The sequence below is a fragment of the Astyanax mexicanus genome, chromosome 14, assembly GCF_023375975.1.
Source record: "Astyanax mexicanus isolate ESR-SI-001 chromosome 14, AstMex3_surface, whole genome shotgun sequence".
Taxonomy (NCBI): Eukaryota; Metazoa; Chordata; class Actinopteri; order Characiformes; family Acestrorhamphidae; genus Astyanax; species Astyanax mexicanus.
Genome location: NC_064421.1, coordinates 25209782 through 25235701, shown reverse-complemented (window position 1 = coordinate 25235701; position 25920 = coordinate 25209782). Strand labels below are relative to the sequence as shown.

At 37.9% G+C, this 25920-nt stretch overlaps 1 long non-coding RNA gene across 1 annotated transcript; it reads right to left on the bottom strand.

Annotated features, from left to right (window-relative positions):
* Positions 1-884: 884 nt before the first annotated feature.
* On the bottom strand, positions 885-1440 carry LOC125781134 (uncharacterized). Its single transcript, XR_007424274.1, has 3 exons — positions 1202-1440; positions 1023-1164; positions 885-975 (listed from the first exon to the last, which is right to left on the bottom strand). It is a non-coding gene; the product is annotated as an uncharacterized LOC125781134 (long non-coding RNA).
* Between the last annotated feature and the right edge of the window lie 24480 nt (positions 1441-25920).

Sequence of the window (25920 nt, the reverse complement as noted above, 5' to 3'; positions counted from 1 at the left end):
TTGAAAGAAAAAAAAAACTTTATAACGTAATATTATTACATAGTAGACATTATTTATGTTCTCCAGAAGACTCTAAGACTGACTGTACTCAATTTTGTTTTAATGGTCACTGCTTTAATTTTCAGCACCAACCTTATAAACGTTCATCTTTAGCCTTGCAGTCTCACAGACTTTTAATGCCCATTATTAGGGTAATTACGGTAATTCCACAGCGCCTGACCGCTAGCCTCTATCAGTGTGTTTATCTGCTGCTGCAGGTTATTCTATCAGTGGTGATATTAAAGTCAGTGACACCACTTATCATATATTAACCTTACTTACCTTAGTATCCTCAATATCTTCCAAATGTTAGACAAACTGAAATGTGCAGAAGTCTGCTTAACCCCCATTTTTGTAATATTCTGTCAGTGTGTTACAAGTGTTTATTCTAAACCTGTGCTCTTCTTCAGTCCTCCTGGAGATGTGCTCAGTAGAAGTGATGGCTCACATACAGCTTTACTCTAGGCTGTGTCCTACATCCTTATTCTGGGGGAAATCATGTTTAAATGAATAAATATTTGTGTTAGATAACGAACTAGGCATCCCTGTGTTCTTCATAGATAATTAATAAGGGGTCCCTGTCTTCTTTTTTCGGGAGTTAACAGCAGCACATGGTAACCCATTACTAATGACTGAGCAGTTACTGTGTTCTTCTTTAGGAGTTAGTGCAAATCATACCACAGTATTATAAAGTGAGAAACATGGTAACTAATTACTAATTACTGAGGAGTTACTGTGTTCTTCTTTAGGAGTTACTGCAGATCATGTCACAGTATTATAAAGGGAAATATACATTGATAATAATAATAATAATAATAACACACATTTAACCTAGCTAACTAACACACACATTTAAACTAGCTAACACGATTAACCTAGCTAACACACACACATTTCCCCTAGCTAACTTAGCTTGCTAACTAACACACATATAACCTAGCTAACTAACCCACACGCATTTAACTTGCTAACTCACATATAACCTAGCTAACTAACCCACACATAAAAGTTAACTTAGCTAGCAAACGAACACACATAACCTAGCTAACTAACACACATTTAAACTAGCTAACTAACACACACATAACCTAGCTAACTTAGCCAGTTAACTAACACACACATAACCTAGCTAACTTAGCCAGTTAACTAACACACAGGTAACCTAGCTAACTTAGCTGGCTAACGCTAACTACACACACAACTTAGCTAACTTAGCTAGCTAACACACATCCTAAAGCTGGTTAACAACCCACAAAGAGTCCTCCTCTGATCCGGGGGTAAAATCAGCTGGAAAAGATCTCAATATCTTGATTACTAGTTTATTTTCAATCAAATACAGAAATATGAAAGCAGCAGAGTCTCTCTTAATCCTCCTCCTCCAGCAGCAGCACAGCAGAGAATTTACACGAAGGACCTGGAGAGCTGCGTCCGCTGTGAAATTACCGTAATTACCCTAATAGTGTGCAGAAAAATAAATCTCTGTGAGACTGCAAAGGCTGAAGATGCACTTTTATAAGGCTGATACCTAGTATTAAAACAATGATTGTTACATTATTACAGTCTTACAGTCATTCTTAGAGTCTTAGATGCCTTCTGGAGAACTTTCATCAATGTCTTCTATGCAATAATATTACGTTATAATGTTGTTTTTTTCTCCCAAAAATGATGGTTAGGCAGAGTAATACACACTGTAGTATTTTACTATATGTTGCTAATATTTGGGAGGAACTGAGGATAATAAGGTAATTAAGGTTACCACTACTACAAATGATGTCACTTGCTTAATTCAAATATGCCTTCAATTAATATGCATTTAACTCAAATATGCCTGATTTAGATCTATAGTTCCCCAGGTGGGATGTAACGGTTTTCAGTAATTAATGTTGATTTGAGCAGTAATTAATAAGTAGTTATTATAAAGGAGACATAATTAGTAAGTAGTTCTCCAGGAGATATGTAAGTAATTATTGTGGAGTTAATAGTGAACTACTATAATCATTAGTTCAGTACTATCTACTGAGTAATTATTCAGTACTCCCTGGTAGTTAATAGAAAATATTTAGGTGTTAATGCAGCACTATTAATTAGTTACTGCTTAGTTCCTGCTTAGTTACCTATTAACTATGGAACAGTATTATAAAGTGTTACCGCGAACCCCCCTAGCTTCACTTTCGTTTCAACATGGGTGCAGAGTGAATGAGGTGCATTAGTGCTCATTATCGCAGCTCATTATCACAGTTTTTACAGTACATAAAAAAGTGTCACACTCTGTCACATACTGTACTGTATCTGTCACAATGATTTTATGATAAGGTCTTCTTTACCATGTCTCTTTTTTGCCTGGTGCAACACTGCTGCTGTTGAGTTTTATTTTTTATTTTTGCGAATCTGGCCCACACTGCCTCCACTCACTTTCTACCTTCCTTCTGACAAGGCAAACGAAGAACCCCCAAGCAGACGAGCAACTCGCAGAGCACTTTCTCTCCCGTATTCCTGCGAGAAAGCTGACACACCAGCTTCACAAACACAGTTTTTACAATGGGAACCAAGAAAAAAAAAGTTCACACAGGGTTTATCTTGCCTTAGATTGCTCCGGCAAACAACAGCATTTCAACATATGGTCAATTTTGAAAATTGTGGGCGGGGAGGTGGGAGAAAAAAAGAGAAAAGAAAAAGGTGGAGGAAAAAATGAAGGCGATTTTCGAGTCTGTTATATATAGCCATTTTACGGGGGGTTTCGGTGATAACTCGCAGGGATGTAGCTGCTCCCCGAGCATGGTGATTTTGAGGGGGGTATCTTCACTTGTAATTGGGGTAGCTTTCATCTTGCTTGACAAGAGGAGCAGCGAGCGAGGAAGAGAACCAAGTGGGAGCTATCACTTCCCCTATTTTCTGGCCCCAGACAAAGCCAGCCAGGCTGCTGAAGATGATGTATTTCTGATCAAAGAGCCAGGGAGTTGTCAGCAGCCTCGGCTAGCTCAGCAACCTGATTGCTCCTGGATAGATTTGTCCCTTTGATCAGAGAATACTCTGACTGCGGGCTCTGTTTATGCACTGAGAGGGATTGGGGGGGGGGGGGTGGAGGGAAAAGAGGGGGGGGGGCTCCAACCTTATGAGCAGAGAGAAAAAAAAAAGAGAGAGAGAGAGAGAGAGAGAGAGAGAGAGAGAGAGCAAGCAAATAGGACTCAGGCGGCAAAAATAAAAAACCCTGCCTGATATTTGTTATAATTAGTTACAGATAATTAGATAATGTTATCTAACACATGCTCATGCTCGCCCCTGTTATTATTTTATATATATTTTTTTGCAAATGCTACAAAAACGTAGATTGTGCAGCAGATTGCATTAACAGATCACGCAATAAGCCACTCAATACGCGTGTCCAATCCACATGTACCTTCTTCCAAGAGGTCCTGTACAGTACAGCTGCAAAAAAAAAAAAAGAAAAAAAAAATTCTACAGCATTCTACAAAGTCTGTTAATACACGTTAGGTAAGAATGCATGAACGCAGTCCCGTCAGCTCTTTTTCCTCCTCCCATGTTCCTCTAAATAGACTCGGGCAGCAACTCCAAGCATGGCTAGTCGTACATATGTTCTGCTCTGGACTGTCAACCACCCTCAGGGCAACGGGCTCTGAATTCAAACATGCAACTTCAACAGAAGATCTGGGTGCTCCTGGGAACATCAATTGATGCCCATAGCAGTGGTTGAGCCAGTCAACACTAATTGTAATTAAGTACTAGCAATAGATCGAATATACAGCCTGGAAAAAAATAAGAGACCACTGAAAAATGATGAGTTTCTCTGATTTTACCATTTTGAAAAACTCTGGAATATAAACAAGAGGAAGATGGATGATCACAACCATCAAACCAAGATCAACTGCTTGATACAGTTATACAGTTATCCAAAAGCAGTGTGTACGACTGGTGGAGGAGAACATTCCAAGATGCATGACAACTGTGATTAAGAACCACCAGGGTTATTCCACCAAATATTGATTTTCGAACTCTTAAAACTTTACGAACATGAACTCATTTTATTTGCATTATTTCAGGTCTGAAAGCTCTACATCTTTTTTTGTTAGTTTTTTCAGCCATTTCTCATTTTCTGCAAATAAAAGCTCTGAATTATTTATATTTTTATTTGGAATTTGGGAGAAATGTTGTCTGCAGTTTATAGAAAAAACAACAATGTTCATTTTTACTCAGACATATACCTATAAATAGCTAAATCAGAAAAAACTCATCTGAAACTGAATCGGACTGATGAATTGAATCAACATCTACAATTATACAGTATACAGTACCAGTCTGAGTTTGAACACACCTTAAATTCATCCAAACTAGGAAGAAAAACATATAATAACAAAGTGTTTTTAATATTTTAGATTTGTTGTAGATTTGTTTGTAATATTGTAGATGACAGATTTGTACATCTTGGCTGGATTTTCTCAGTCAGCTTTATTAGGCAGTCAAACATAATGGGTCTCAGTTAACAGCTGTGCTCAACTTGTCAAGAGTTAATTATTTGGATTGTTTGCTTCTTTATGTGTTTGACAGCATCAGTTCTGGAGGTAGAGTTGGTGAATACAGCGATTATCTCTAATTGAGTAATGTTCTAATCCATATTATCCATATTATGGCAAAAACAACTCAACTAAGTAAAGACAAAATTCTTAAAGAAATGAAGGTCAGTCAATCCCAAACATTTTCAAGAACCTTGAAAGTATACTCAAGTGCAGTCACCAAGACCATCTAAAATGTTATGATAAAACTGGCACTCATCAGGATCACTCCAGGAAAGGAAGCTCAAGAGTTACCTCTGTTGCACAGAATACAATCATCAGAGTTACCAGCCTCAGAAACCACAAGTTAACAACACTCCAGATAAGAGCCCCTAAATGCTTTGCAGAGCGTTTTGGTATTTTGGTTTATTGAACACTTTTAATTTTACTTTGATTTCTTTTGTATTCGTTTATAGTCTAGGTGACTTCAATATTAATTTACAATGGAAATACATACACTGCCTGGCCAAAAAAGCAGTCACCAGGATTTAAGTAAGTAAATGATGTGTGGTTGATGCTGCAGTTGGTCAGGTCTAGGTTCAGCAACAGTATGTGCTGAAAGAATGAGGTCAGCTGACTACCTGAATATACTGAATATAGACCAGGTTATTCAATCAATGGATTTTTTCTTCCCTGATGAACACGAAATATTTCAAGATGACAATACCAGGATTCATGAGGCTGGAATTGTGAAAGAGTGGTTCAGGGAGCATGAGATCATCATTTTCACACATGGATTGAGAGAGTTCATCACAGAGTCCAGACCTTAACTCCATTGAGAATCTTTGGGATGTGCTGGAGAAGGCTTTGTGCAGTGGTCAGACTCTACCATCATCTATGCTGCAAGATCTTGGTGGTAAATTCATGCAACACTGTACTGAAATACTGTAAATCTTGTGACATTGCAGAAGCTTATCGAAACAATGCCACAGCGAATGCATGCTGCAATCAAAGCAATTCAAGTGGTCCAATGAAATATTACAGTGTGTGACCTTTTTTTGGTGGTGTATTTTTGACAGTATTTTTACATATCACCCTGAGATATAACTGTACGTCAAGGTTTGCAGCAATCTGGGTTGCTTTATTTATTTATTTACCTATTTATTTATACTTGTCAAAGAGTGTACTCAGGTTGTAGGAGCTATTTTCAGCATTTTCTTGAACATGCGGCGCGGCAGATAAGAAATAATGGGCCGTCGATTATGTAAGCCCTGTTTAGCATAGCCGCCGCCAAAGGATTTGGGTCAAACAGTGATGTGCAATTCAGGTCATTTCTGACAGCTGATGAAAACAACTCATGGGCGCTGCTGTGATTATGTATTTATGAGTTGGATGGGGACCTTGGGGTGGTGATGCGTGGGGCCTCTCTCTCACTGTAATGACAGATCACTCCTTCCTGTGTGAGTGTTTGTGTGTGTGTGATTTTGTTTGTGTGTTTTTTTGTATTTTTTTGGTGGCTGTTGTAGTGCAGTAGGCTCCTATTGGTCCCTACATTTACACTTGCTATACTTGGCAGTGGGGTTAAGGTCAGTGTAACGTTTAGCAGTTTTTTTTTTACTGTATCAAGCTAAATTCGAAAATAGAAAATTGAGTATAAAACTTAATTATTATTCTTTTCCATTCAAGTCAAGAAATGGATTTTTATCTATATATTTTTCAATGATCTATTTTATTATTTTAGCCTTTTGCAAACAGAATTTCAAGAAAAACAAAAAGGTGAATCTTCCCTCGATTTTCAGATTTGTCAATTCTTGTATCTTGTAACACAAATCTGTATAGAAAGAATTTTGTGCCAAAAGTCTTAAGTAAAAAATAAAATCTGCAGTCAAAATTTTAAAAACCAAAAGGACAAATTGTATGTTGCAAATTTAAAAGATATATAGGAATATAAATATATAGGAAATACATATTTTGAAATATATTTGGTTACTTTATCATTCTTTGCAGTTATTTGAAAATAATTTTAGTTAGTTGTCAATCTTTGCTTTTAATTGTGTGTTTTTGTGAATTTCTTGTGCATTTTTTTTCTGCGTAAGACTTTTGCTTCTGGAATCTCTCGTTTGCTTCTGCTTCATTTTTTTGCTTCTGAGTTTTGGTACAGTTTTCACAGGTGGGCGGGGCTTACAAAAAGGCATTCCCCCCTGAATCTCCATTGGTCAGCTAATTTTGGACGGATACTTTTACAATTAAATTTCATACAAACATTATGTTTAATGATATATTGGTACCACTTTGAAATAAGACTACCTTTATAACGGGTTTATAAATGGTTTACAATTAGTTTATTAATGGTTACTAATTAGGTTGTAAATGCCTTAAAAATCATTAATAATCAGTCATATCACATAATTAGAAAGGGCACCAATATAGATGGCTGTGGGTTCACTATTTGGCAAACAACAGGTCAATGTTGCCCTACGTATGTGTTATAACTGATTATTAATGATTTTTAAGGCATTTACAACCTAATTAGTAACCATTAATAAACTAATTGTAGACCATTTATAAATTCTTTATAAAGGTAGTCTTATTTTAAAGTGGTACCGATATATTTATTCTCTAAGCACGTGTTTCACATTAAATCATGGTTTAATGTTTTTTAAATACAATCTGGGTTAGCACCCGAACATCCCTTTCAGACAGCTTCCTCTTGCGTCCACAGTTAATCCTGTTGGATGTGGTTTGTCCTTCTTGGTGGTATGCTGACATTACCCTGGATACCGTGGCTCTTGATACATCACAAAGACTTGCTGTCTTGGTCACAGATGCGCCAGCAAGACGTGCACCAACAATTTGTCCTCTTTTGAACTCTGGTATGTCACCCATAATGTTTTGTGCATTGCAATATTTTGAGCAAAACTGTGCTCTTACCCTGCTAATTGAACCTTCACACTCTGTTAAATGTTACACGTTAAAAAGGCTCACCATGTCTCACATTTTCTGTGGGTTTTCTGTCGATTTTATTCTGTGGGGGTCCTTTAAGATCTGAAACGCTCTTCATTTGTCTTGGGAGGGAGAAGAGAAAACATAGAATACATAGGATTTGCCTGCAGGGCAGATTTGGTACAGCTTATGTGAGTGTGTATAAGTGTGTGTATATATAAAAAAAGAGCAGGCCTGCTGCTGTATTTCTATAATACAGGTGTATTACATTTTGTAAATAGGGGGGGATTTATGGAAATACTCGGCTCTTGATGCTTGATGCTTGGATACATGGAGTGTGTATAAATGGAAGCGGGGTGGATTCCGGATTGACTTTGTAGAAACTGCTGCGGCGGTTTGTATTTGATTGGAACAGCGTGTACGGTTTAGCTGTCTCTGCGTGAGGAGGTTACCTTCTGTTACCTTCGCTTACCTTCTGTTTGCACATAACCCGCTATAAAGTAATGGCAGGATTTCTTCTCGCAGGGAAATGTTATTTGACAAGAGCGAGCGGCACCCCGCCGTTCATTTGAATCTTTCGCTGAGGTACCTATTGCACTTTGGCATTTACACCGTGCAGCTCCTGCGCCAGGCAATTCTTTTTCTATGGAGTTTCGATTTCCATGCGCTCTGCATATCAGAACCACCAGCCGACGTCATACCGGGGCTTTAGTTCGCTGGCGTGTCAAACAGACAAGGAGGAAGGCAACCCGAGCCGCACTCGCCGTACTCGCCGCGCCTCCTAATCAAAGGCCTTCAGTAGATATATACCACCACAACCTTTTCCTGTCCATACGCGGTGACACTGCCTGCTGGAGAACGAAAAATACAAAAACACACACACACATATATACACACGCACACACATTTACTACAGGGCCTGTCTTCTGGGTGTGCCATGTAAAGTTTAATGAGCACCTTTTTGTGGCACCCTATGAATAATGTATACACTATTCCACTTTAAAGCACGCACTGTGCATCTGTCTTAGGGATGGACAGCAGGCCCCAGAGATGGACTCGTGGAATTAAAAGCCTGAAGGTGGGTGGGTGGGTGGGTGAATGGGTGGGAGGTTGTTGGGGGGGGTTTGAGGGAAGAGAGAAGTTAAAAGCGGCACATTATAGCCAATTGTGTCACCGTGCCAGTACCAATAGGAAACGACTACAGTAAGAGGATGCACAGTCCAGCCCAACCCAACCCAACCCAGATCCTCATTTATATGGAAGATGGAAAAGAGAGAGAGAGAGAAAGAGAGAGAGAGAGAGACATCAAAACATATAGCTAGGGGGGTAAATTATTAATAAATAAATTTATTTATTTACTGACTCATTCAGTTATTTATTTATTTGCTTGCTTGTTTGTTTGTTCTATTTTCAGACCTTGCAATTCATAAGCATGGACACATCCAAACACATTTCATTTTACAAGTGATTAACAACAGAGATCATAACTAGTAGATTCATCTAAAAAAAATCTGTATTAGAGCTTATCTGACACCCAGAGTATGAGGTTTTAAATCAGACTTTTGGCGTCAACAGTCAAGATGTTCATTGCTATCTTGGCAGTAAATTGTGAATATAGGTGCTTACACACCTCAGGGTTGTTATCGTTAATGAAAACAAAAATATATATATATATATATATATATATATATAAATAAAAACAGTAATTCCCAAAAAAAACTGTAACTAATTCAAACTGTATTGAGTGTGTTTATACAACTAATTAAAACAAACTGAATTTATGGATAGAGTATTATCTTGTGAGTAATCTTGTGAGTAAGGTTGAACACTGGCCAGGGAATTCCTGGCATGGTGATGAGAATTATCGAAGTATGAGTGAGACCTGGTAGTGGGTGCAAGATGGATGGGAATATGTCATAGAAGGCATTACCACCCACAGTAGACAACAGTGTCAGGGCTGGTAACCTCTCTCACAAGATAATACCTCACAACTTACACAATACTGTACATTAGAAAGCATCTCCTGAGGTATCACTTACTGATCAAATTTTGCATGTCTATTAGATATTAAATATTGTATATTTTTTTTCAAAAACGAATAAAGTGATCTCAATCTGTACATATACAAATTGCGCCAACATGTTATATGTTTCCAATAAAGTGGCCAGTCAGTGTAAGAGTATAGCCAAACTCCATAAGGATTATATAAGTAGGATGTAAATAAACAGCTCCACACGACGGTCACGTCTGCCCATGTTTGAGTGCTAAAGCTGTGGCATATTCAGCATCACATCTGGCCATCACCCCTTTGATCATCTTTAAGTGCATCCCTCCCCCAGCTTCTGCCCTACACACACACACACACACGCCCAGTGCGCTCACTGTGGCCTCGTCTGTCACGACACCATCCACCACACTCCACCTCCTCCTCCGCTGGCTAAATTAGAAATCTCCTGCGTGAGGGCCCTACTGCTCCTTCATGCCCTATCCAGGAGATTGGGGGCCTCTATCTTCAGAGAGATCTGCTCCCTGTTGAATAAGCAATGCTGCGTCCCAGAGGCCTGCCCAGGGCCACCGTCATCCCTCCATCCCTCTATCCCTCCATCCATCCCTCAGTATCCCCCAGCTTCTTCCTCCTCACAGCAAAACAGTAATACCTCCTAACTTAATAATACCAACTTACACATCACCAGTATATATATATAGCTCAGAAAAATAAAAAAATTAAGAGACCACTTCAGTTTCTGAATCAGTTTTGCTAATTTTGCTTTTTATAGGTATATATTTGAGTAAAATGAACATTGTGTTTTTATTCTATAAACTACAGACAACATTTCTCCCAAATTCCAAATAAAAACATTGTCAGACCTCAAATAACACAAACAAAACAAGTTCATACTGATAAAGTTTTAAGACTTCAGAAATCAAAATGTGGTGGAATAACCCTGGTTTCCATGCATCTTGGCATGTTCTCCTCCACCAGTCTTACACAGTGCTTTTGGATAACTTTATCCCTTTACTCCTGGTGCAAAAATTCAAGCAGCTCAGCTTGGTTTGATGGCTTGTGATCATCCATCTTCAGTTGAATTATATTCCAGACGTTTTCAATGTGGTAAAATCTAAGAAACTCATCCTTTTTAAGTGGTCTTCTATTTTTTTCCCATTCGTTTTTTCCTCATAGATGCACTATGAAAGAAAGAGGTTGAGTGTAAATCCAGCCTGTGGTGAGCATTCATGGGTCTACTCAGCACAAATATACAGCAATGAAAAGATGCATTATATGCTGTTACTGCATGCATAATGTGCACCGTTTTATAAGGCTCACTGACGATTTTTGGGAAAATGAAAGGATTTTAAGTGCGCCTTATAGTGAAATATAAAGTAAAAATGAAAAGAACACTTGACAGATTAAACGTTCCAAGAACATTAATTATAAATTTCAGAAAAGGTTCTACTACACAAAATATTGTTAGCGTTCTTACTGTACATATGTGATTGTCTTCATTTATTTTATTTTTTTTTTTACTATTTGAAACTTACTTATCAAATGGACAATTTCTTAATAAGAAATAATAGATAGTGTATTGGACAGATTTAAGATGATGTCACTTGCCAGATTTTTTTTTTTTTTAAACAGTACTCCCTCTACTTCTTACCACCTCACACATCTCTACCTCCACAGATTGGCTACTGGCTACACCCCCCATCCGCCCACCCCCCCAGCACACACACACACACACACACCCTTCACTCTCAGTCGTCAGAGCTGTGCCGGTGCACAATGCGAGCCCGGGGCTTAGTCGCCCTGTGATGGATGCATTTTCATGGCCATCGCCGTTATCTCAGCCAAACAGGTCCCCAGCTCCATTCTCTCCGGCTTTTCTGCCCCCCCCCCCTCCTCCTCTCGATCCTCCACCTCTAAACCCCCCCCCCCCCAAGCCTTTCCCGTCCCACCCCATTTTTCTAAGGTCACTCATTAATACTGCTGAGCATTAACGCTGACCCCGTGACCCCCTGGCCTGAAAGCCTGGGTCTCGGGTACTGGAGCACACAAGCACACAAGCCCTTGTAGGGTAAGCGCTGAGGGGCCGAGTTTGCCAAGGTTAAGGGTGACATGGGCCCCAAAACAATACCACGGGACCCCCCTACAGCTCCCCATCTCCATAGACGCTCTATAGCACAGGATGCTGGATTGATTGGTTATGCAGCACGACTCCAAGCCAATCAATGACTTTCATTCAGCGAGAGGAGCCACAGAAATCCATCAGCAAGTGACACTCCAATTTTAGCTCAAAGGGGGGAAATGGAGCTGCATTTAGGTCAACTTATAGTACTTATATTCTATCTGTTTGCTTTTTATTTATGGATTAATGGAGGTTTTAGAAAATTGTGGCATGAATAGCCCACCTTGGGTTCAAGGTCGTCGTCAATGTGGATGTGTTGAAATAACACTGGTGTGAAAGAGATAACATAAATGTCACCTTCTCAAAAAGACAAAAAAACAAGAAGAAAAAGAACAAGAAAGAAAAATATATATGTTTGGTTCCAGACTCCATGTTAGTACCAATCAGTTATCGTATAAAAAAAGGCTATTTTGATTAGAAATGAGAGAAAAAATATATATTTTTATTGTATTTAAACTAAGTTTCTGTAAACATCAGCTATATGTCAATTAACGAATAAAGCTGATATTTGATGAATGTTATAATGTTAGCTAAATATTACCTACTGCTTGCTAATGTTAAGTATATGTATAAGATGTATGTTAACCGCTAAAGCAGATAACTAGAAAAAAAAATAGAAGAGTTTCTTTGATTTTACCAAATTGAAAACCTCTGGAATATAATAAAGAGGAAGATGGATGATCACAAGCCATCAGACCAAACTGAACTGCTTGAATTTTTGCACCAGGAGTGTAAAGCATAAAGTTATCCAAAAGCAGTGTGTAAGACTGGTGGAGGAGAACTTGCCAAGATCGGTGAGAACTGTGGGTAAAAACCAGGGTTATTCCACCAAATATGAATTTCTAAACTTTTAAAACTTTATGAATATGAACTTGTTTTCTTTGTGATATTTGAGGTCTGAAAGCTCTGCATCTTTTTTTTTTTTTGTTATTTCAGCTATTTCTCATTTTCTGCAAATAAATACTCTAAATGACAATATTTTTATTTGAATTAAACAAGAATTAAACAACAATGTTCATTTTACTCAAACATATACCTATAAATAGCAAAATCAGAGAAATATATTCAGAATCTAAAATTGTCTCTTAATTTTTATCAGAGCTATAACTGGTGTTTACTACAAGTTAATTAACTAATAAAGCTGGTGTTAGCTAGATTTTCACCTCTGTAGCTAATGTTATCTTGATGTTATCTGTTATAGAAAATGTTGTGTTGATGTTAACTGCCGTAGCTATTATTAGCTAGATGTTAAAGCTGTTGTTAGTCATGTATACTACTAAAGCTGACATTACCTAGATCTTAAAGCTGATGTTAACTACTATGTTTAGGCTATGTTTACTACAGCTAACATTAGCTAGATGTTACCTACTAAAGCTGTTTTTAGCTAGATGTTAACTACTAAAGCTGATGTTAGCTAGATGTTAAAGCTGATGTTAGTTATTTTAACTACTAAAGCTGATGTTAGCAAGATGTTAAAACTGATATTAACTACTATGTTAAAGCTATGTTAATTACTACAGCTGTTGTTAGCTAGATGTTAAAATTTGGCTTTTAAAGACATTTCATTATGTTACCATTAAATTAACACTGATAAATTTGCAGTTTATTGAAGACAACTACGTTTGATATGAATAATCTGTTATTTACCCATACAAGAAAAATATGTTTTAAGTGTTTAAATGTTTGAATGTCGAGTTTGTAGTACATCATACACAAGTACCTCATATTCTCAGCACTGCAAAGAAGATGAGTAAATGTAGCTCATTAGGACTCCTCTTTGGCAGTAACACTAAATGCAACCTAAATATGCAGTAAGGTAAAAATAAACAAATGAGTAAATAAAAGAATCCCCAGTTACATTATAACAACAAACAATGCATGAAAAAAAATCACCATAGTTTAGAGGTAACCTATTTACGTATCTTGAACGCATGTACGGCTTTAACTTGAATGCATATATGAATAGTTAAAGAGCCCACTACGGCGTTCCAGGCGCATTAAACAGCGCGATACATTAAGCTAACTCTTCACGAGGGTGGCCAAAATCTTCTTTCATGAATAATGAAGCCGTATACAAGTTTACAACACTGCTAATTAGCCAAGGAAAAGAGAGCCAAGTGAAAGAAAGCCCACAGAACTGCCTCATGCATTTTCCATCAAAAAAAGAAAAAAAAAAACAGAACAACTAAAAAGAAATCATTTCATTTTAAAAGAAGCAACACATGGATAAAGACAAACACAAGCCAAATCAAGCCAAGGGCAAAAATCCAGCATGAAAATTGCATGCCCCGAGTCTTGTTTTCAGCGAGCGCACAAGCTTCTAACAAAAAGCTCCTTCATTCCTGCAAGCCGCGAGTTTCTAGGGACTCAGAGCTTAGCAGGTTCACTGGGGCGAGGGGGGGGGGGCTTGATGTATCACGTATCTCTGTGTTTTTCAAGCCAGCTCCTTTCTGAGAGTCGAGAGGTCAAAGGGTGAAATAAAGCAGAAGCCATTTAAAGGCTGACAGGGCCTTTGGAAGTCTGAACCTGCAGCAATTCCTTGCAGCCATGCTTCAGCTGAGGCCCCATCCAACAAAGTGCAGTTTGTCGCAACCTTTGCAGAAAAAAAAAGATACAAGAGAAGGTCTTATTGGGTGTTCCTTTGACCTTCTGAGCCCCAAGTGATGAAAAGCATTTCTATTTTTTCTTTTTTTTTCTTGCTCGCCACAACAGACCGCAATTGCACCCAGAGATTGTGTCAAATGTGTGATTTTATCTGGTTTATCTTTTATTTAGGAATTTATTATTTAATAATTATTTGACATCATATTGTTGTTGTCCAATGAAACACAAAAATCTCAAATTTTGACCATTTTGAGTTTGATACATTTTATGAATACACAAATTGTTTGCTGAATGGACCAATAGAAATGATCCAAAATTACTCTTTTTACATTAACTTCAACTGAAAGTTCAGAAGGTTTTTCACCTGCTGCTCTTTGTTTTTCATTTGACAGCAAATATATGCAATAAGAAAAAAAAATAAGAAATTACAAATAATTTTCCCATAACTTTTTATCTTATTAGTTAATAAGTTTTTAATAAGTGTCTCAAATAACTGTTTAGTTACACATTAACAATCATGTAATAACAGTGCAACTACTAGTAAAGTACACATTTATTACAGTTGATTAATTATCAACTACTTATGTAACATCATTTTTTAAATTTTGACTTATAAGTTGTTTATAACTGTATGTAATTTTTCCAGCAGCTCTTTTCTTGTATGTGATTATGGCTGTGATTGTTTTTTATTACAAAAAAAATCCCATTATTCCCATTATAGGTTAGAAGAGAAGTATAAATACACAAAAATAGGTCTGCAATGGCAAACAAACAATACAGAGGGCAAGGCAAGAGAATAGTCAAAAAACACAAAAACATGTCAGTTACAAAGGAAAAGTATAAAAAAAAACACATCAGAGAAGAGCTAGAAAACTAGATTCAATACTTGTTGAGGAGCAAATGAAACAGAGGGGTATTTGTAATAACACAGACCGGGTGTGTGCAATCAGAAGCTGGGGGAGTGTGAACATCGTAGCATCACGTGATCTTTAGTGTGTGAGTTCAGAGCAGGCAGACTCACAACATCAGGACTGGCGACATGTTCTTAGCTTGGTTTAATTTGCATAAATTCTGAAGTGTATAAATTCTGTTTTTTTTTTTGTTTTTTTTTTAAATATCAATAACGAAATACGAAATAAATAAATAAAAATATTTAGTATAGTGTATAGAAACAGCAAAGGTCTGCAAATAAAAAGAGTAAATGTAGTTCATTATGACTAATAATGAGCAATATTTAGCTCATTATTAGTCCAGTTTAGTCCAGCGAAAAACATTATTTTACAGCAGAGAGATAAAACTTCTTAACTTTCTATGAAAAGGCAATGTAAAAATAGTTAATTTTAGGTCATTTTGGAGAGTTTTTACTGGTCAATTTATCAATAAATTTTGATACAGTGTAAAGGACAGTTTGTTTGGTCAAATTATGTAAAAAAATAACAATTGACAAAAAAAATTATATATTTTTTATATTTTTTCATGATCGCCACAACAGACTGAAATTGAACCCAGAGTTTGTGTTATATTTGCATATATTCACAGTACATGGCTAAACAAATTACTATACCAAATAAAAAACATTTGTTTTTTTGTAAACAATTTCAAGACAAAAGTACAGACAGATCCTAAGTCCATCACACTGTAACACACTATAACACACTATAACTATAAAACATGTATCTCCAAAACATTAACTTTACAGGAGAGAGATAAAACTTATTAACTTTCTATGAAAAGTCAATGTAAAAAGAGTTTATTTTAGGTTATATTGGAGAGTTTTTACTGGTCTATTTATTAAGAAATGTTGATACAGTGTAAAGGACATTTTGTGTGGTCAAATTATGTAGACAATTATATATATATATATATATATATATATATATATATTCATGATCACCACTACAGACTGAAATTGAACCCAGAGCTTGTGTTATATTCACACCGTCACACCGCGACATGACACAAGCACATGTTCTGTCCATTTATCACTGCAATTACTTTTATCTGATTTATATTGCAATATATATTTTAGGTAGCTAATTACATCATATGCAATATGTAGCACGCTGCAAAACCGTCTTACTGGGCACGGCGGAGGAAGACCGGCTGACCGTAACTGGATTAAATCCAACTGCCACGTTAAATCATGCATGCTCGGGTGCACTGTCAGTTCCACAATGCTGCTTAAAACAGCATTTTGCCTTATAGAAAAGTATCCATCGTTTACAGCGTTTACGGGGTAGAAATTAAATAAATAATTAAAAAAAGGAATAAAAACATGTGAACGAGTTTTCGCTCATTTTTCCCCTTTTTTTCACCATTTACTGAAAAACATATTATCAAATCTTGTTTAAAAGCTTCTTACTTAATACTTAACCCCCGCCCTCTTCCTTTCCCAACTCTGTTATGCAGGCTAATGGTGTGGGCATGAATAACCTATTAAAGGGTCAATAGTTTTATTAAGATAAATGAGAGGGGCGCTAAAGGCTAAGCTGAATCTCCTCGGTTTCTGAGCTTTTAAAGAGCGAACAGAAGCGAGCGAGCTTTTCCGCTTTGCCACTTTTTTATTCCACAGCTCTGTTTTGAAGAGCTGATACGTGAACCGCCGAGCTGAAGTAAATTCCGAGATAGCACTTGAATTAAGGTGCACTGAAGTGGAGAACATTGAGGTTATTCATGTTACGGCTTAAAAAATAAAGTGATTCAATACAGCGAGACAAAGCGCACATACATATGCCTTTGAGTTGGGTAGAAAAAGAAAGAAAAACACAAGAAAGAGGTCTTGTAGGCAGCAGCCTATAGCTATGAACCCATCAGCCCATTACCCAACAAGCAATCCACTGATGATGTAAGCATTAATTGCTTTGATGCCCCTAATCTGGCTGTTTCATGGCCCTAATTCCACTTAAACACTAACTTGGATGAGATTATATAAAAGAGTGCACAGGAACATCTGGCCCACATCATCTGCGTGAAAAAATAAAGTAACAGGGGGGCGGCAACCTGGGAATTTCAACTATCCAGTGGAAAAGACTAATGACAGTAAAATCTGCTTAAGCAATTACACACTCCAAAGCTTATCAGGCTTCTTCCAGTTTAAACGTGTTGATTTTCTGTCTTTGTGAGGACCCAAAATCAACCAAGAAAGTGTTGCATTCTGGTGAAGCTATTCTTGGGAAAACTCTTGCTGTGTGTAGACAAACCTTATAATGCTAAAAAAAAACTGCCAATTGGAAGTTCTACCTTAATAGGAAACATGTGGGTTGTGGGTGTCCTTCATATCACTACTAGGGGTGACTGACTGTCCCTAGATCATCAAATCATCAAATCTGGATGACAGACAGCCAAGATGGTCTGCAAATTGTCTAAACCAACATCTAACATCTTTGGAATGACTTGGATTTCTGCATAAACTGGTCATTAAATGTGTTCTGCTCTTCATCTAAGTCACAACAATAGACAAACACAGTCTGCTTAAACTAATACCATAATACAACACAGAATAATTAAACATTTCCATGGTTTTATTGAACACAACATGTTAACTTTCACAGTGCAGGGTGGAAAAATGTGTATGAGTACCTTTGTACCTTTGAATTTAATAACTGGTTGACCCTCCTTTGGCACATCTGTTTAGCTGCGCTTTTCACACTGTGTAATTTTCTCTGCTGTTCTCAATTTGTTTATTACTAGAATATTAGTTTAATTCTAATGTCTTGTATTTACTTGAGGTCATGAGGCCACAGCATCTCAATTGGGTTGAGGTCAGGACTCTCCAAAAGGCATATTTTGTTCTGTTGAAGCCATTCGGTTGTTGATTTACTTCTATGTTTTGGGTCGTTGTCCTGTTGCATCATCCCTCCTCTGATGAGCTTCAGTTGGTGGACAGAGGGTCTTAAGTTTTCCTGCAAAATGTCTCGGTAAACTTGGGAATTCATTTTTCTGTTGATGGTGGTAATCTGTCCAGGCCCTGAGGCAGCATAGCAGCCCAGAACCATGATGCTCCCTCCACCATATTTCACAGTTGGGATGAGGTTTTGATGATGGTGTGCTGTGCCTTTTTCCCCCGCACATAACGTTGTGTGTTCCTTCCAAACAACTCATTTTTTGTTTCATCTATCCACAGTATATTTAGTCGGTACTGCTGTGGAACATCCATAGGGCATAGGGCACCAAGTGCCCGGGCACCAAAAAATCAGGCTTCTGAAAAATCATAACAATAATACAAACTGAAAACTGAAAAAAATAAAAGAAACTGAAAATTAAATTTATTTGATTAAATGACACCACTGAAGTTTTGAATAACACTTATAATAGTATTTGTTGTGTATGTTTCAAGTAATAATACTGCAAGAATTTGAATTAATGGGACGACAAATGTAGAAAAATTTGTATTTTTTGTATTTAGACCAGATTTGGAATTTGAAGTAAAACCTGTGAAAATTGTCTAGTCAGTTTAGCATAAATCAGATTTTAGAGTCCTATAAAACCAGCTAATTAAACTGTTATCAAATGACTTTTAATCCTTAAAGAACCCTTTCTATACTATTAATGACATACAGGGGCTGGACAATGAAACTGAAACACCTGTCATTTTAGTGTGGGAGGTTTCATGGCTAAATTGGAGCAGCTTGGTGACCAATCTTCATTAATTGCACATTGCACCAGTAAGAGCAGAGTGTGAAGGTTCAATTAGCAGGGTAAGAGCACAGTTTTGCTCAAAATATTGCAATGCACACAACATTATGGGTGACGTACCAGAGTTCAAAAGAGGACAAATTGTTGGTGCACATCTTGCTGGCGCATCTGTGACCAAGACAGCAAGTCTTTGTGATGTATCAAGAGCCACGGTATCCAGGGTAATATCAGCATACCACCAAGAAGGCCCAACCACATCCAACAGGATTAACTGTGGACGCAAGAGGAAGCTGTCTGAAAGAGATGTTCGGGTGCTAACCCAGATTGTATCCAAAAAACATAAAACCACGGCCAGTTCTATGTGCACTTCAACTCTGCTGTTTCCACCAGAACTGTCGTCGCCACAATAAATTATTGTGGTCTAAAATCAGGTGTTTCAGTTTCAGTGTCCAACCCCTGTAAGTATGAAGTGATATTACTGTGCCATTTTGTAATGTGAGGTCAAACTTAGGAAAAATGCCGGCCCTGTTCACAGAGGAATGTCTAGCAGCCAAAGATCTCTCACCAAGAGATACACTACCTTCTTTTAATAGTAGATAGTATGTAATCTAACAGTAGTTATTAAAGAGATATATGGAATTGTTTTATTCCTGCACAGCCAAACTGCCACAACAGAAAACCGTTAGTTCCAGAAAAAGAGATGTCACAAGACAGGAAAGTCCTGCGGGGTCACATCCGTTTGACCGACCTTCTTTCCCCTTCTGTTTCTTCTTGTTTTCCAGGGCGAGCGTGATGCAGACAAGCGTCTTGGAGGCAGTTCCTGAGCTCTGGCTGTTCAAACAAACAGTGCTTTGGCATGTTTCTCCTGCAGTCGCTCCTCTCTGAAAACAGCACAGCTGCATGCACCCTGACACGCTGACAAGCTGCAGGAGCCGCCGCTGCGGTTGACCTCGGAGGCCGGCGGTTTGGTTCACTGCTTCACTCCTCCACGAAGAGAGCGGGACTGGGCTTCTCCTGCCTGTCTGACCATCCGAGCAAGCAACATGAGAGCGGCACAAATTGACATGGAGGAAGTCACCCTCTCCTGTCAGAAACACAGCTTTTTTACTGAGGAGACAGTGACCTCAAGTACTTCTCACAGGAGCACAGGGCTCACAGTTATAGGCCCTGTGCACATGTACCCAGACATTATTTAAAAAATAGCCTTTAGTCCCGTTCAGATAAACACAGCTGTGTAATTGTTTTTTTTTTCTAAATTGATGATCTAAACAGTATGTTGACTTGAAATATGTATGTTGCTGACTTGGTAAAGTTGGTACAATGGGTTTACATTTTCAAACACACTGACAGAACATCCTGCTCAACTTCAAAAGTTTAGAGCATTTATGTGCATTATAAATTATATATAAAAATTATATATACACATTATATATATATATATATATATATATATATATATATATATATATATATATATATATATATATACATATATATATACACACACAAACACACACACACACACAGGCTTTCCTGCTCTTCATTCCTGAGATTATTATACTCATCAAATTAAGTTTTTAGAAATTCAGAAATCCTCACAACCAAGCTGAGACATTTACAATCCACTTTATCATGCATTCTTTATTCCAATACCCTACATTGATTTTATCTCTCCTCAAACATACAAGTATATCCTATTATTTTAATTTGATACACTAATATACGTATAATTGCATTTTACATTTCTTACATTCATTTTTGATTTACATTTAAATATCCACAAAAAAGGATGTCTGAAGAAAAACAAATGCGATTAATCGCAGTTAATCACATAATTTTGTTGTGATTAATCTGATTTTTTTTCTTTTATCGATTGACACCACTTATTTTTAGCAGTCCAGTAGCAGTGCTGTGTAATAGTGCTACTTTACACAGACTTTATTAGCACCAATTCATCTGTGTAAGTCTGAGAATTGATTTGAGTGGTAAGTTAGTGGGCTTATATTGTAAGAAATACAAAGGCAAACTAATCAAGGCATGGGTCTTTCTGTATTGGTAGCACTTAAAAAATACTTTTAAAAGTTATCTGTGTTTCTGTGTCTTTTTTCTTGCTTGGTTATGAAAGTTTGAATGTGCTGTGTGAGGTGTAAATACTGCAGTAGAGAGTGCAGTAACACAGTATATTTCAACACTGCTTTACTAAAGACAAAGGCTTTGTAAATTGTCATATTTGCATGCATTTCCACAGCTCAACTGAATTTCTTGTGATTTAGCGAGTATCTCGGAATCTTGATATCATACCTGTGATTCCCAACCCTACTGGCCACTACAAGAAAAGGGATATAAAATAAAAATAGACTTATGATGCTTGTAAGACAAAGCTCTCTATTGTACACCCTGCACAAGGTGTGTTGCGATGCTTTTTGCTATCTTAAACCCCGTCAACACTCTTTTTTCACATCTTGCACCCGCATCGAAGTTTATGAATAAATCTACACTGATGAGTGTCGAGGTGTGTTCAGGTATATTTTTGGTATTTTGGTATTTTGTTGGTGGAGAACACAGGTGCGCCACTGACTGAAATAAACCTAGACAACAGTCAATCATCAAAATCCATTCTTATAGGTGCGCCATGAGCTATACACCTCTACTTATTAAACACACACACACACACATGGACATGCTTCAGAGCACAAACCTGACTTTTAACTCACCAATAAACACAATAAAGAAAAAAAAAATAAAATGAAGAAATTGCTGTTCTCTTAAATGAGCTGCTGGCGTATCCTCGTATCAGCATGAACATGCAGATCAGTATCCTCTGCTGCTGTTTTGCTGTTAAGATACGAATGTGCCAAAGTCAGAGCTCATCTGGCTCTTAAAGGGAATGATAGATGGAACCCTGATTGGTTCATTTCATGTTTCGCCCCAAAAAACACACACATGATTAAATTAAACAAGATAATTAGTACATGCCTTCTGCATGTTTTTAAGCCATGCAAGGTGTATTTTTTGTGCCCTCATGATACCAAAGACAAAGACACACTGACAAGCCCCAAATCAAGCTGTGCAATCTGCAAATGAGCAACTTCAATCTGCTTTCCAGAATTTTGTCCTAGAATTTCTGGGCACATTTTAAACACTCTATGCTACTTTATATAAAGCAGAGTATTTCAGCAGTTTCTGCACTTAATGCTTGGTACCTGAAACTGCAAATGAAATATTTACTTTAAGCCAAATGAGATGTTACATCACGCAACCTCCCCCCCCCCCCTCGCTCTGTGTAGATCACATGGAATACTTCACCTGTTACTTCTGAAATCAGGCTGATGAAAGTTTGGCACTGAACAACACCTCCAGTTGGAGAATGAGAAATGAAAGTACACAGCATCAAAAGCTGAGCATTTCCACCAGCAAAGGCATCGGTACGAAGCTACGGCTCATATCACACACTGCGCTATCGAGCTACCGCCTTCTTACCCTGCTGCTTAAACCTGGAGAAGTCTATTAGATTATTGACCTGAGTTTTATAGAATTCCTTTGTACACACCACAGCAGCAATCAAACGCAGCGCGATGAAGGCATGGATCCCTGATAAAAGATAAGCCTCTGTTCAAAAGCACGTAAAGCTTCCCGAGAACACAGCTGGAAGGAATTTCATCCCGAATCTTAAATTCCACGTCCGAGGTGGACATGCGAGCGCGGGATTCCTCCACCGTTAGGTTCAAAGGTGCGGCGTGTGCTTTCATTAAAACGCCACCATTGATCTGCTTCCTGAACGACGACTCCGGTATTGACTGCTTCTTCAAAAATACACTTTCAAGTCCTTAGGTTTGATGCAAGGAGTCATTCTGTGGTGAAACTCTTGATCATACTCAAAAGTTTCCCTCCACTTTTTTGGCTGCTCAGCTGAACCTCCAGTCAGAACTGAGTAAATGCAGTGTGTGCTTTAACCTGCAGCTTTTTCTTTCTTTACTTTATACTGTATATGTGTGTGTTTTAGATGAGTGGTGAGAGCACCGACATGGAAAAACACTCCTGTTTTCCTTGCCAGAAACAGTTCAAAAAGTTCAATATATGTTCCCTCATCTTTCTTAGCCATCCCATGTAAAAGAAAAAAAAGTGTTTTAAGTATATTTTTTAAAAGTATACTTAAAATGAAAAATGGAAAACACATACTTTTTAAAAATAAAATATGTACCTAAAAATACATACCAAATGTACTATTTTGAAACAACTTATGGCAACTTTAGTATATTCTCCAAAAATATACTTAACATGGAAAATGCCTACTTTTTAAATTCTATAAGTTAAATAAAAAGAAGGGGAGTGGGGGTTTCTGTGAAATTAATAACAAAAAAAAAATCACAAATACAAAAAAAATATATATACAATTATTTTCATCTGCTGCATCAGCATAACAGTTCTGCTAAAACCCACTTTACTGGAAGCTCCGCTTTACGTTTTGGACGTGTTCTGTAAGTGCGCCACTGCAACTACAAACCAGCCACAAAGCAATAGTGTAACAATTGTAAAATTCTTTCTGGTCCATCCTTTCAACGTATTCAGGCAGAAAATGAATGCAAAAAAGTAATGCACAGTGACTTGGATAAACTTTAATTTGATTACTGGATTGGAAATAGTAATGCATTAGATTTTTCGTTACCAAAAAAAAGAAATGGTTAGATTAGTAAAACGCGTTACCAAGTAACGTGTAACCCAGGTTAAATTATTCCTAATAATTACCACTGATTATAAGAATTTAATAAGTTAAACATAAGATAATTAATTATTATAGAAATATATATATATAAAAATTTGATATTTCAAAAAAAAAAAAAAAAGGTACTTACCTCTGAAAATAACCTAATAAAAATAAGGAAATGTAAAAAGAAAAAAATATATATATAATATAAAATAATGGTATTATTAGAAAGGCAGTGACGGTACAAAGAACCGCCCACTACGCCACAACCTCACCAATAAAAAGCAAGTTAACCACCCACTGCGGAAAAATATGACTGATGAGTAGAGTCACAAAACAAGGAGTTATACCTGCTACTGAGGCTGACAAGCATCTGCTGCGTCAATTCTGTTGTGGTTGTTGGGACAACGGATTGATAGCAGATCTTCATTTAGAACAGAAGAAAAACAGACCCCCACCATTCCCAGAATTGCTACTTCTACTTCGCATTGAAGAAGAAAAGCACACAGCAAAAGAACAACGAATGAAGAAGCACCTAGGTAATGTCAGGCATCGCGTTGGTTCTCATGCAGTTCAGGCTGAAATTCGTGATGCAGAAGAAAAAGAAGGCTCGATTAACAGCTATGGTGAAAGGGTTAAAGAAACAAGTGGGTGAACTTCAGGGGCAAATCAAGACCTTAAATTTCCAAAAGAGTCCTGATCCACCAGAAGATACATCTGATTTAAAGAAACAAATTGTTCAGCTTCAAAGTCAAATCACCCATCTGCAAGCTTCACACTCACAAAGGACAAGGTTGGTGAACTCTGGAGAAAAGACCAAACAGGTTTCCAAAGCTGTGTCACGTGAAACTCAGGCTAGTTCCTCCAAACCACTCAGTGGAAAGCCAAGGCCCTGGTACTGCTTTTGTTGCGGCGAAGATGGGCATATCGCTACTTTGTTGCTGATCCAAACCCATCCTTGGTGGCTGTTAAAAGAAAGCAACTGCGAGACAAGCAGCAAGCTTGGGAACTTGAGCATGACTCCCAACCTCCTTTAAACTGACCTCAGTCTCCGTTAAGGGACGAACAGAGACTGGACCAAGAAGAAGTCCCTACTCTAACAACAGATCAACAACAAAGCTGCCCATGCTACATGCCATGAACAACTGCCACATAGATTAGTGGGAACGAAATGTACCTCACATGTGACTATCGATGGCCAAAGTTACAACTGTCTTCTTGACACAGGGTCCCAGGTAACCACCATCCCGCAGTCGTTTTATGAAACCCACTTGCCGCATGTAGACTGTAAACCTCTTAACGACCTACTGGAGGTGGAAGCTGCCAACGGACAACCTGTGCCTTATTCTGGCTACATTGAGTTAAATATCACTTTTCCTAAAGATTTCCTAGGCACCTCTATTGAAGTCCCCACTTTAGCACTAGTGGTTTCTGACACATGTGGATCAACTCAGTCCCCCTTGTTAATAGGCACCAACACATTAGATGCTCTCTATGACAGCTACTGTGAAGGGAGTTCAGCAAAGTACCAACCACAGCATCATGGGTACAAGATGGTGCAGAGAACCCTTGAAGTTAGACACAAGCAGACTGAAGACAGCAAGGTGAGCAACGTAAGACTCTACAGTGATGAACCGCACGTCATCTTAGCACGTCAAAGCTTGGTGTTGGATGGCTTAGTGACCTCAAGAGGCCCAGAAAAGCTGTTTGTTTTACAGCAACCCACAACATCCCTTCCTGGAGGTCTTATAGTCACCAGTAGTCTGCATAATTTGCCCAACAAACTCCAAACAAAATTACCAGTGCTGCTAAAAAACGAATCGGATCATGACATAATACTCACTCCTAAGAGAGTCATAGCCGAACTGCATGCTGTGCAACAGATACTTACCAGTGCTCCCTCCACAAGAAGTTTAGTCCCAAATCCACCATCACCAGTTCCAATGTCAGGAGTGCAATTTGATTTCGCTGATTCCCCTATCCCTGCAGAATGGAAGGAAAGAATAACCAGTAAACTTAACGCCATACCTGAAGTGTTTGCCCAACACGATCTTGATTTTGGTCACTCCAGCAAAGTGAATCACCACATTAGGCTGAGTGATGAGACTCCTTTTAAGCAAAGAGCCCGTCCTATACACCCACAGGACATCAATGCTGTGCGGCGGCATTTGGAAGAGTTGCTAGAAGCTGGAGTAATTAGGGAATCTGAGTCTTCATTCTCATCGCCAATTGTTGTGGTCCGTAAGAAGAATGGCGACGTAAGGCTTTGTGTTGACTACCGCAAGCTGAATTTACAAACAGT